The sequence below is a fragment of the Zeugodacus cucurbitae genome, chromosome 5 (genome assembly GCF_028554725.1).
Source record: "Zeugodacus cucurbitae isolate PBARC_wt_2022May chromosome 5, idZeuCucr1.2, whole genome shotgun sequence".
Classification (NCBI taxonomy): Eukaryota; Metazoa; Arthropoda; class Insecta; order Diptera; family Tephritidae; genus Zeugodacus; species Zeugodacus cucurbitae.
Genome location: NC_071670.1, coordinates 906,631 through 918,898, shown reverse-complemented (window position 1 = coordinate 918,898; position 12,268 = coordinate 906,631). Strand labels below are relative to the sequence as shown.

Below are 12,268 nucleotides of genomic sequence, written 5' to 3'. Positions count from 1 at the left end.
ATAAATTGTAGATACGTCGTGCAAAGTCCAAATTTACTGTTGCTGTTCGCTTGACCGTTTCGTGTGTTGCAGGCGCATTCGCAATGAAAAAGTATGTGACGCAGGTAGCCGCAGGTCCGTCGGTCTTATCAAATCTGTAATTAAATTGAAAACAAAAATTATTTAATGGCGGCTTTTTGATTTTAGAAATATATTTATTTATTTCATTATTTGTTATAAGCATTTTTTTCCTTGTAATCTTCTAGTTCGTTTAGCATGTTGTTTACAAGTGACTATTAAATGCATGCAATGCCGCCGTGCGCACGTGACTAATGAGGGCTGAGATTATGTAGAGAAGTGATTACAGATGTTATGAAATCCAATGGAGAATTGTATAGAAAAAATTATTATTATTTGTGCAAAAAACTTATTTTATGCAGCGTGAAAGCTTTGTGAAAGCTTCGACATGCAAGATGAAAGCTCACGTGCTTCAAAAATATACAATAAATAAATAAAAATCATTAAAATTGCATTTTCTGAAAGCTTTCACTTCCCAGTTGAAAGCTTTAAAGTCAGGTGAAAGCTCAAGAGCTTTTTTGTTACTGTATTTAAGGTTAGTACTCTAAGGCAAGAATAGATATTTTTTGTTTATGTTCCTATATATCAATCAGGACAGACTTTTCAGCTTATTTCATTTCTAATTGAAAGCTTTAAAGTCAGATAAAAGCGCAAAGTCATTTCTTACTACAGTAAGGGGTAGTACTACAATACAAGAATATATATTTTTTGTTTATGACTTTTCAGCCTATATGGCCTTTAGCTCCGAATATCTACATAAATGATCTCAATAAACACCGAGGGCATTCTAACGAGTAGATATTTGATTTTTGGGTAGCAGAAAAGTTTAAGGAAATCAAATCGAGTGAATAAACAGGACATGTTAGCTGTTGGAACATATCAATCTTTTAAATGGAAGCCTGATGATCTCCACAGAGTGACTTTTAGACGGATACATATTTAAGCGCAAATTTAAATCACTTTTGGCACAAAGTTTGGTCTTCTTAATGCAAAACGTTCTTAAACTATATCAGTAACGCAAAATGATAACTAATAAAATCCAAAACACCTGCACTTTGTAAGAATTAAATATCTTCAATGCCGTTAGAATACTTCAAACAAACCCAAAATATAATTTCACATAAAACACTACAAAAACAAAGAAGAACACTGCACAAGGAGAAGGAGAACTTCGCACTAATCGCACACCGTCACCGACACTTTGAAACACGTAACTAACCGTACTCAACCAAAAGTGCCTGCGTCCGATTGGAGTTGTAAAAGTAAACTGAGCCGATCGCCGTTGGTTGTGGTCTTTAGTAATTTATTGCTTGACATTTGCATACATATATGCTAAATTTATGGATGTGTAGGTATTTATTGCAAATATTCGACTGCAAATAAGAAATTGCTTAGGTATGGTTTAAGCGCATCAAACGAACTGTGCAAAATCGAATTTGCACAAATCAGTTATGCTGAGTTTTAGGAAAGAGTTTAGAAATGCTAGAAATAGAAAGTAAAAGTAAAAATGGAATCTCAATAGATTCAATTGACGCTTTCAAGAATATATTACGTTCACTTTTTGAGAGCTTTGATGAACTGAGCGTACTCAAATAGTAGGCTGTGCAATCTTCTCTTGACGTGTAGCCCATGTCTTATGCAAAATATGTGGCTGGCGTAGAGTAAAGAAGGATCGTGTGTGGTTATTGTTGTTTTGCATAACTTACGCGACGTCTATATGTAAATGCAAGAGTAGAACTGCAGAAATGTTACTGAGCGAGCCTAAAAATAGAATGTTGATGCTAAAAGCGAGGTGGGAGTCATATGAGTTTAATAAGCTCTTATGGAAATATGATTTTTAGTTTTGTAATTTGGCACACAAGATGTGTTCTCCAATAAATTCTCCCAAATTTTTAAGTTTCCTTAAATATACACTAGCAAACAAGGTTAATAAACAAAGAGATGTTAGGGTAGGTTAGGTAGTGTCTACAAATTGTTCAAAAGTGATTTTACTCTACTTTTGCTGGCTAAAGAGACACTAAAAAAATATTTTTGGGGTATTCTAAAAATTTAATACAAGATTTGAAGGCTTTGATGCTTCAGTATGGCAATAATGGTTATCCTGTTCCTAAAAAAGCATATCGACGATTTCGGGAGATATGTTATTAAATAATGGGGTTTAAAGATATTTAGGGCACATTTCTGATGCTAGACCTGTCTCAAATAGAATGCAAGTTTAAATTTCGACAAAATGCTCTACCTTCGAGGCATCCTTTGAAGGTCTAGTTTTACCGGTTTGGCAGCTTTCATTGCAGAAACTTTTTTCTCGAATATTTGCAGCAATTTCATGGTAAAAAAAATTGTTTGGAATTCGTTCGAAAATATTAAAACAATTCGCATGCATCAGAAGAAATTATTAGGAAAAATTTCCAGCAAATAATTTCACATGGTCAAAGATAAGCGTACATTACAAAGGCAATCTAATATGCGAAACGAATTAGTAGGAAACACTACTCAGAAGCATGCCAAATTTTTAACAAGCTCTACTCTATATATAATTGCATCTAAATACATACATACATGTATGCGAATGACTTGCATTCGAAGAGCTTACCGCGGATCGCGCTGCAAAAGCGGAGGAGTGGCAAACGGAGAAGTGAACAATTAAAACAAATGCAATAACGGTGAGCCGAAAAAAGCAGTTTTTGGGAGCAATAGCGAGAGAGAGCGACACACTGAGAGAAATATGAAATCCACAATTCGGCTGGTGGGCTCGTTTATTTACTTATTTACTGACTTTTTCACTGGCTTGTGCGCCAGTCGAAGAGTTTACTATTAAAAATACATAAGTATTTATGTACTTGTACTACAACAACATTAAATTGCTGTTCATCGCATTGGACTTTGTACCGCAGCTTGGCGTGTTGCCGCTGGCAGCGCCGATTAGGTGAACGGCAGCGAAAACTGGTCGCAGCCTAAGCTGCGCACACAAAGCCAGCGAAGTTGTTCAGTATACGAGCGTGTGTATGTATGTATGTAAATAAAGAAATCAAGAAATTGCAGGTTTTGATCGCCACTTCGATTAGTCGCTGGAATGTGGCGTTGCAGCGGGCGCTGCAGGTTGACAATCAAGCAGCGATTAAAAAGTTGTAGAAGTTGTAGATGAAAAAAGTGGTGAAACCACTTGAGCAATTTTAAATTATTGTTGTTTTTCTAATTCTATTTTAATTATGAAAGGGCTCTATAAATACTGTGTATAATTAAATGCAATGGTTAAGACCGGTTTCACAGAATTACATAAATCACCCAACAGGTGCCACTGAGCGATAAGATTGCAGAAAGCAAGCGCGCAAAAATAGAAAATCGCAAACATTAAATACCGAACTTATCACTGGCACGAAGAATCATTACAAACGCTGATTATCGGCCGGGCAATTAAGTCATAAATTGATTTTGTGGCGCGCAAAGCTCGCCAAACCAGAGTGCAGCTCCCTCTGGAGGCCCTCAAGCGTAGCAAAACAAAACAAAATAAAGCAAAACTAACAACAAATTGTGAAAAAGCAAAGCAAGCGTGTGAAGAAGCCTCATAAATGTTATTAGAATGTAGGTCTATGTGTGTGATTAGTGGCCATAAAAAGTCATATTGGAAATTATCAGCTTAATACTTGCTCAATAAACCTCTCTGCAATGAATCCCTACACAAATTTACTGTTTTGTTATTTCTGAATTAAATTATTTAGTTATTAGTCACAATGAGGCTAGCGTTAGTAGAAATAGTAGTGAAATCTTTTTTGAGCTGTTTTTCTCTGGTTTTTTTTTTTCATTTTAGTAGCTGTGATGTTCAGTTCACCATGATTTATTTAATGATGGATGAATTCAGTTCAGTATATGATACTCGCATAGATTGTCAAGGGCGAAATACTGAGAAAGAAATCGGCTGAAGACTGCAGCCATTTGAACGAGTTCCCATTATACATTATTTATTTTAGATATTGTCTATATAGTCTTATTATACGACTTCATGCTTCCGAAAACCAGTTAGACATCTTTATACAAAAATTGGATTTGAAACCTTACTAATCTGCTGGATTTCCCGAATCTTTCACCAGTTCATGGTTTGAAGTTAAATATCTGAGATTTTTCAAACGAACTGTACAAATACCTAAACATTTCCGAGTTTATTGAAAGCTTTTGGTGATCATTTTCGAAATACAAATTTAATCACCAGAGAACTCGAAAATTATTTTTCGGAACCCCTGATTTCTCGTCAACGTTTCTATTCCCGTCTTTTTAGGAGGATCGAGTGTGACTATCAAATGATTAATCTGTTATAGACTCAATGCCACTTTAGACCACATATAGATGTTTTTCTAGACGAAGGAGTTTGTAGAAGAAAGCTTTGAGGTCAACGAATAATAGAAAGATTTAATCGAGAGGGTATTCCACCATTGCAACTATGCCCCATAACAAACCACTCGCGAACTAGTTGAAAGAGATTGCAATTTCCGACAGGGTATTTGACACTTTAGCCTAGTGTATGAAACTTACGATAATTTGTAAGCAATTTCACGCCTGGATGCTAACAATAGACTCTACTATTTGTACTAATTACTCTGTTATATATATTTACATAATTCTCGCTTAGCAATTATTGCCTCAATCACCTATTTTATATGCAATGTAGTTAAAGTTACATTTATTGGCTATATTTGTTATTTACATTAATTAAATTTAATTTATTGCGGCCCACTTTTTTATAAAAAAATTATTTTCATTCACACTTTCTACTTTCTGTTGAAGAATATAATGTTTCGTTTAGTATTTTTCATTTGTTTTCATTGACATTTTTAATTTATTACACTAAATCACTTTATTCTTTTTTTTATACTGAAAAACCATCGACAATTCCATCAGCAAACAAAGTCCAAAGCTACAAGACCACACTCGATGAAGCCTACCAAATGGCGCAAAAGACGAAAAGACATTAAGTAAAGACAAAATAGCAATACACTGCAGGAAGGCCAAAGCAAATGAATATAAAGAGTGTGAGCGCCAATGAGACAGATGGTGTGAGAGAGAGAAGTGCTGAAGGTGAAAAGGGAAGAGCTAAGGGTGGGAAGTTGTTGTGATAGCCTACTTTTTGGCGCTTTACGAGAAATTTTGGCGGCTGTTTTGCAGGGGTTTCAGCCTTGGCCACCATAACCATTTATGTAGCAAGCTGGAAGCTGTTTTTGTTTACGCCAAGAGTTGTCAAAGCAAATGCCAATAGTGAGAGTCTTTTTTGTGTGCTTTGGCAACATTTTCAGGCGCATGACAAGTGTTTTTGGTGTGTGCGCTAGCTAGAGTTTGTGCTAATAAGCGGTAGATGGCGGCGCTGAAGGTGTGGTGAATTTCATATATAAATAGCGAAAAAGGTGGAAAGGAAGGAAAGGAGATGAAACTTGGTTTCTTTAATTAATGAGATGTAAAAGTGTTTCTTCAAAAATTAGTATGCTCTTTCTGTCATAATAAATCAAATATTCTTCAACACACACTCCGCGCAACAGCTGTTTGAAATTCACCACAGCGCACAATGGCTGTCTCGCTTACACCACCGCAACTCCACTTGAGCGCACTCTCCCCCGTCCATATAAGCCGTGCACAGACTCCTCTCTGCGCTTATGGCACTCACAACGCGCCTGACCGGTGTGCCGAATTCCACCACTCGCTAACGGTTCGTCGCCAATGAAATTCGTGCCACTTTCGTAGTCAACTTTTAGGTGCGTAACCAAGTGCAACGTTGTGTCGCTACAACGGCGCGGACAATGTGTGTGCGTGTGTGTGGGGATAAACGTTTTTGAAAAGTTACCAACAACAGCAACAACAAAAAATATACCGTTTATGTCCAAAGCGTTTAGTATTGGAAAATCGTGAAAAAAATAAATATTTGAATTTCGGTCGGACTTTGTGCAAAAGAGAATATGAAAATGTGAATTTATTACGCGTTGTCTGCGCTAAAACGCCTAAAAGTAGACCAGCTCTAGCACTAGTGGAAAGAATATAAATAATAATTGTCGGAATTGAAAACGTGCAGTCAACGAAAGGGAGGAAAATCTGCGAAAATCGCAACGGTAAAGGTGATGAAAAGTGAAATTCTGAAAGAAAGAAAGCGAAATTATTGTGTAATGACATTGAGTGTGGCGAGGCGAGTGTGTGGCAAGCGAGTCACGACGACGACGACGACTACAGCGACAACAACAACAAGCTGAAACATAACGGTTTGCATTGGAGTACGAGCAGCAGGTCGGCGGTAAGCGTAAAAGTGTAAGTGGAAGGATTTTCGAAAGTGAAGCGAGCCGAAAAGGATATACAAGCAAACGCACGCGAACACGAATGCGTACGAATGCGAACACAAACAAAGTATATGTGTCACGCACACGAACACAGTTATATAGTAAATATATATGTGTAGCCATGGCAGACAGACTGACTGGCTGGACGACTGGTCGCTTGCCATGCGTCTCCACTGCCTCACTACCACCTCGTTGGCAGGACGTTGGTCGCGGCGGCGCCCAGTGGGTTCGTCAGTCGGTCAGTTAGACAGTCGGTCGGTCGGCGGAGCTTCGTGCCATCGCTCGCTTTGGCACATTTCACACATCCCGTAACCGCACCTCCCTCTCTTCCAGCAACTGCTTAGCCAACGCTGAGCGCCTTGGAGCCCAGCACGTTCAACAGGATGCAGCAGCAGCGAGCGAGAGTGTGTTGGTCTGTGTGCGTAGCGAAACTCCACTAACCCGCCATCGGACTCGCGTGTGTGCTGTGCCTCGCTTCGTGCACGTTCGCGTCGCGTGTTCGTTTTGAATTATGACACACACTTCTAGCAAAGCACAAACACACTAACAAAGACAAAGGGAAGCACAAGTAAATGACATTTGGTATTTCCCTTTCACTTATTAAATATGAAAATACCAGTAACTGACATAGTTTCGCCACGCAAACGAGTGAGTGTTTGTGAGTGTGTGCGTGCAGCGAAAGTTTTGCCAACAGAAGAGGCAGCAATGTGCTCTATGATTTACGAATGCAATGCAAAAACAAACGGACTTTCTTCCACAAACTTTCACACAAGCGGCAGCAACAACACGGCGACAGCAGAAATGACACAATTTCGCGTGTGGCGCCTTAAAGTATACTACAGCCAAGTAATATGGTGTGCCAAGACATTGTCTCTGTGTTTGTGTATGTGCGTATGTGTATTGTTTGTGCCGTTGCGTTGATTGTGCGCGAATCTTAAGGTCATTTAAGGCAAAGCTGGCGACTTGCTTTTACATAACGCAAATTTTAAATTGTTGCATACTTTTACGAGCGCTTTAATGTGCCGCAAGACTGTAGTTATCTCATTTGTGCCAAATTTGGCAGTAAGAAGGAATTGTTTCGAGTTTAATGTGAGTTATAAGCGCATTATTTTTAATTCTGAATTCGAAAACGAGACTCAACTTGACAAGGGTTTCAGACAGTTTAGGCACACATACCTTTATTCGACGTGGCGATATTGTTACCGGAGCTTATGTTTTTAAGAACCTTTTAAGCGTGAGCCACGGTTAGTTAACGGTATATTAATAATAAAATACAAAATAATTTAATATTCTGACCTTTGGTATTTGGTGGAATTTTTTTGAGAGTTTTTGTTGTAGACCCATAAATAAGTAGTAAAGGCTGTACTTGCACCACGAATGAATTTTAATTCACAGCTCAATGATTAAGATTCTAGTTTATAAACCAATCGAAAGCCCTACGCAGAGTTTAAAACTGGCCTGAAAAAATCCTCGACTTTTATTAGTTTGATATCTGGTCAAAAACCCTGTTCGGCTTGAGGTCTTTCCTGTTGAATTTGCGGCCATATTTTTAGTCGATTTAAGTGTTTGTCCGATTTGTTCCTGATTTCGGCACTATGTTCTCTTACACAGAATATTATATCTGGCTTTAACTTCCACTTCCAAGTATCTCAATTGCATACTTTTAGGCGATCAAGATATTTGTCTATTTCTTTCGTTCGACATATTTCTGCAATTCTCAAATTGATTATGAGGAAGTTCTTAAGCAGAGAAAGAAATTGACAAGGCATAATTCCGTTGTTTGAGCCAACACAATGCCTTCATTTCATTGCTTTTTCATGCGTTATGCTACAATCTTCTCTATCACTTAAATTTTATGAGCTGCATGGTATAACGAGCATACGCTTTACACTTGATTTAAGCAACGAAAAGTATGCTACAATATATCTGTACTTACTACAAGCGCTCGCACACATCGAAAACACAAGACATGGAAAACCAACAAAGGTTTACGATGATGAACATGGCCCATCCCAAGTCAGTAATTCTGCCAAATATTGAAAAATTAAAAATTCAGTAGCACAAGCAAAGCACACACACATTGAAATGCACAACTACTCGTATGGGTTGGCTCATCGCCTACGTGGGCACATAAATACCGGGAAATGTGTCGGTCCGCACTTCGGCATGTCGCATGCAGCTTCATTACTTGTAATATTTAAGCGAGCATATGCATATTAAACAATTCGAGTATGCCTTAATAACTGCCACATGAAGAGTAAAATAAAGGCGTTTTTTCCAAAAAAAAGAAGAAAAAACTATAAAATATGTACGAGAACGCATTTACGATCTTGTGCGCATATGTATGAGTGTGTGTGTCTCAAGCGCCGCAATGCCACAAGAACCGCAGCGTTCAGCGCTTTCCTTGCTCTTTTTGCTCCAATACACAGCTACAACTTAATCCTGTTGTAAAAAGGATTGCGAAGACAACACATGTAGTTGTGTCTTCATGTGTCTGCATGTGTGTGCGAGCGGAAGTGACGGTTGACTGTGCAGTTGCTGCGGAATATTTCAGTTGACTTTACCACTTCTGTCACTAAAGTCAACTACACTTGATGTGGTGGCTTGTCTCTATGTTGTTGTTTCTGTGTTGTTGTGAAGCTGTTTACTTGCTTGCTAGTTGCTTGTTGTCTCTTGTTGCCTTGTCATAGTAATTTCTATTACTCTTACTCATCCGCATGCTTATCCATAAATACGCTACAGATTATGCTGCTTGCCGTTTGTGTGTGGCTGGTGTACGTTGCTTTCGAGCAGAGTTAAGCGCTCAAGTTAATCCGCATGAAATGACAAATGAAAAAAACCAAAATAAAATGGTTTTTGTTATTATTGTTATTCTCTTCTGTCTTCTTTCCTTATCCGTCCGGATGTGCTATTGTACCTTCATACATCATTGTCTACCTCATGTAATGGCTAATATGATTGCATACATGTGTGTCTATCTTTTTTGTGGGCATATATGTATGAGTGTGTGTTCGAGATGCCCAAAATGCTACTGAAGCGCTTGAGCGAGTATACAGCTCAGTGGCTTCAAAACTTGCTGTATGTGAATGCTCCACTTTCTTCCTTGTTAGTATGCGTTTGCATGTGTGTGTGCATATGATATTAGATCTTGCATGTTTATAGGTTGCAGGAAATTGAAAAAATAATAATCACTTGCTTTTATTATATGCAGATATTTATTGCTATAAGAAGCACTTTCAACTTGTGAGCAGGATTTTACACGTATTAATGTCCACACTAGCAGGTTTATCTTCAACTAGCTGTTTACTCGTTGAAATAAGGTACTTGAGATGTTGAAACTAGCTTTAAGGTGTCTGCAGAGCTTGGGAATTCACAGAAAATAATATCATTCTAATACTTTAGTTTTAAACCAATTTTTAGCCTTTTACGAAAACTATTGAAATCTTCTGATGGATTATATTCAAATTAGTAATCATAAACTCATTGAGAAGTGCTAGCAAAACCTTACCTTACTGAACAAAATGACAGGAACATTTAAGTCGCCTGAAAGTATGCAAAATCAATCGAAAAATGTGTATTTGTTTCTGAAGAAGTACAAAAACAGAATGTAACCCTTCTTAAAACTGTCTAAACTAACCGGACTAAACTAGATTCGAAAGGAACTGCCGTAAAAAAAATTCATGAAGAAGAATATAAAGTAAAATATTTAACATTCTTTGCTGGATATATAGTTCACCATTCCCGAAGAAGATTCCTTGGGATCACGGGATTCATAAAAAAAGACAGCATGTTTCAATTCACTCTAGAGTTCCAAAAGACTCGACGATTTTAAATCGGGAAGCCGCCGGTGGTATAATAAAAAAAAAACCTTAGACTTTGGTCCCGGAAATTACGGAATCAGAGTTAGAGCAGTTTGGACATGACATTATTCAAACTCACGAAATTAACGGTGACTTAAGACTGACTTATCTATGACTTGTGGAACAAAAGTGAGGCATATATTCCACCAAGACAGAAATCCAAACAAGATATTTTTCATAATCCACGAAATGGGGGAAAAAAAGTCCACACTAAATTTCTTTAAAATCGTGAAAACAAAGCACCAATATACTCCATAGCTGGAAGCAAAGTGAAAAACGTTTTAAATTTCGTTCAACTCCTAACCCTTCTTGTCACATTTGCTTGTATTTGAAAACCTTTCGTTTATTTTCGCTTTCCATGCACATAACCTCATTTTCATCGTGTTTATTTTGCGTGACACATATTGCAATTGCCATTGCTTTTAAGGCACTTGGCGCACTGCCAACCAACATTGACTGTTGACCGACCAGTGAAAGGAAGCAAGTCACTTGCCGAACTCAGTCGGGCGGCGAAAGTTTCAAATTGCCCGCAACTTTGGTGGCAATACAACAATTGCGGCAAAGCATTTGAAATGAGCAGCAAACACTGGGGACCACAAACACAGCAAGCGTTGTGACTGCGACAAAGCTTAGACCAATCAATAACATCAAACGAAGCAAAATACAAAATTAGCGTCGTTGCAATAACGGTACTGCAGTTGTCGCACAACACCAAACAAACGGACGCGCCCGAGCGACACTTGAGCGACGCGCGGCTGCCATTGGCACTGCAGCTCCCGCAAGCTTGATTACGTGCAACAGTGGCACGCAGCGCCAAATGGCCTCCAATGTCAGCTGTCAAGTCGCGTTTGCACAACTCGCATGTCTTCGTGGCTGTGGCAAACACCTTGCGACTGATTGATGGTCGCGCGCTGGCTTTTGCTGTGCTTCATGTGAATATTTCAGTTTAAATTTCTTATTTGCGTTTAGTTTGCTTGGCAGTTGGCCTTGTTGTCGTTGCCGCAGCGCATTTGCATGCAAATGTTTTGCAATTATCAAGTTCCATTGCCACTTCCTGCCGTTGGTGGGCGGCGCATTTAGCCGCCGCGTGGACATTAGCGTCGCTTTAACGCCACTCAGTGCGGCTGACATAAGTTGACATTAACCTTTGCTTTGCTTCGCTTGGCTTCTGTGGCGTCTTCTGCAGCGCGCACACGGCCATAATGGGTGTGCAACGACCGTGTGGGCTACATAAGCTGCTTGCAACACGGTCGACAGCTGAAAACATGAGCGGCTAATTAACACGCCCTTAGCCCGCAATGTAGGGGCGCGCGTGTGTGTGTTCATGTGTGTCTGAGTTGGGGGGAGGCAGGTTAATATGTGTCACGCGCCCTCTGCCTCGTCGTTGCCTTGGCTTGGCGCTATTTGCGTTCTTCTGTTTCTTTTTCAACACGCAAACATCGAGTTTGCTTTTTTCGTTTTGTTTTGTTGGTTTTATCTCTGTCTGTTGCGCACTTTAGCTGCGGCTTTTGCTAATTAAGCCTTAGCGTGTTTCATGTGGCATACACAGACGCTCGTTGTTCTCTTGTTTGTTGTTAGACTGCCGTGTTGTACAAATATACTTGCTTATACTTAGTAGCTTGTGTAGCCAATTTTATTTGTTTTGCCTTCTACTCACCCCTCGCTGGGGTTAACTGTCGCTCTTTCTATGGCTGCTAACCTCTTCCATTAGACTACATTAGATTTCAATTTAAGCTGATTGTGTTGCACGCAACATTTCTAGCTCCTAGCCATGCAATCTCCTTCGTACTTCCATTTTGTTTCAATGTTTGCTCAAAAATATTAGTACTTCTACTTTTGCGTTTTCTGATATTTCATATTTCCCTCATATTTGGTTTCCTCATCACCACCTCAAAATCACCACTCTCCAGACATTCTGATGTTAATCAGCCTAATTCAGCACACTTCATCCTCATCTAACTCTTTCAGCAGGAAGAAATTTTATTAGTCTAGCATAGTACCATACCATTCAGCACAATTCAGCTTGTTTATTAAATGAAA

At 38.9% G+C, this 12,268-nt stretch overlaps 1 protein-coding gene across 7 annotated transcripts in view; it reads left to right on the top strand.

Moving 5' to 3' along the window:
* Positions 1-4,393: 4,393 nt before the first annotated feature.
* LOC105212684 (potassium voltage-gated channel protein eag) overlaps positions 4,394-12,268 on the top strand; it is a 94,984-nt gene continuing 87,109 nt past the window's right edge. For 5 of the 7 annotated variants that reach the window (XM_054232287.1, XM_054232289.1, XM_054232288.1 and 2 more), the window contains exon 1: positions 4,397-6,152. The gene's annotated coding sequence lies outside the window, so the exon portion shown is untranslated. Of the gene's footprint in view, positions 6,153-12,268 lie in introns of all 7 variants that reach the window. The other 2 variants (XM_054232290.1, XM_054232285.1) reach the window with 2 other exon arrangements.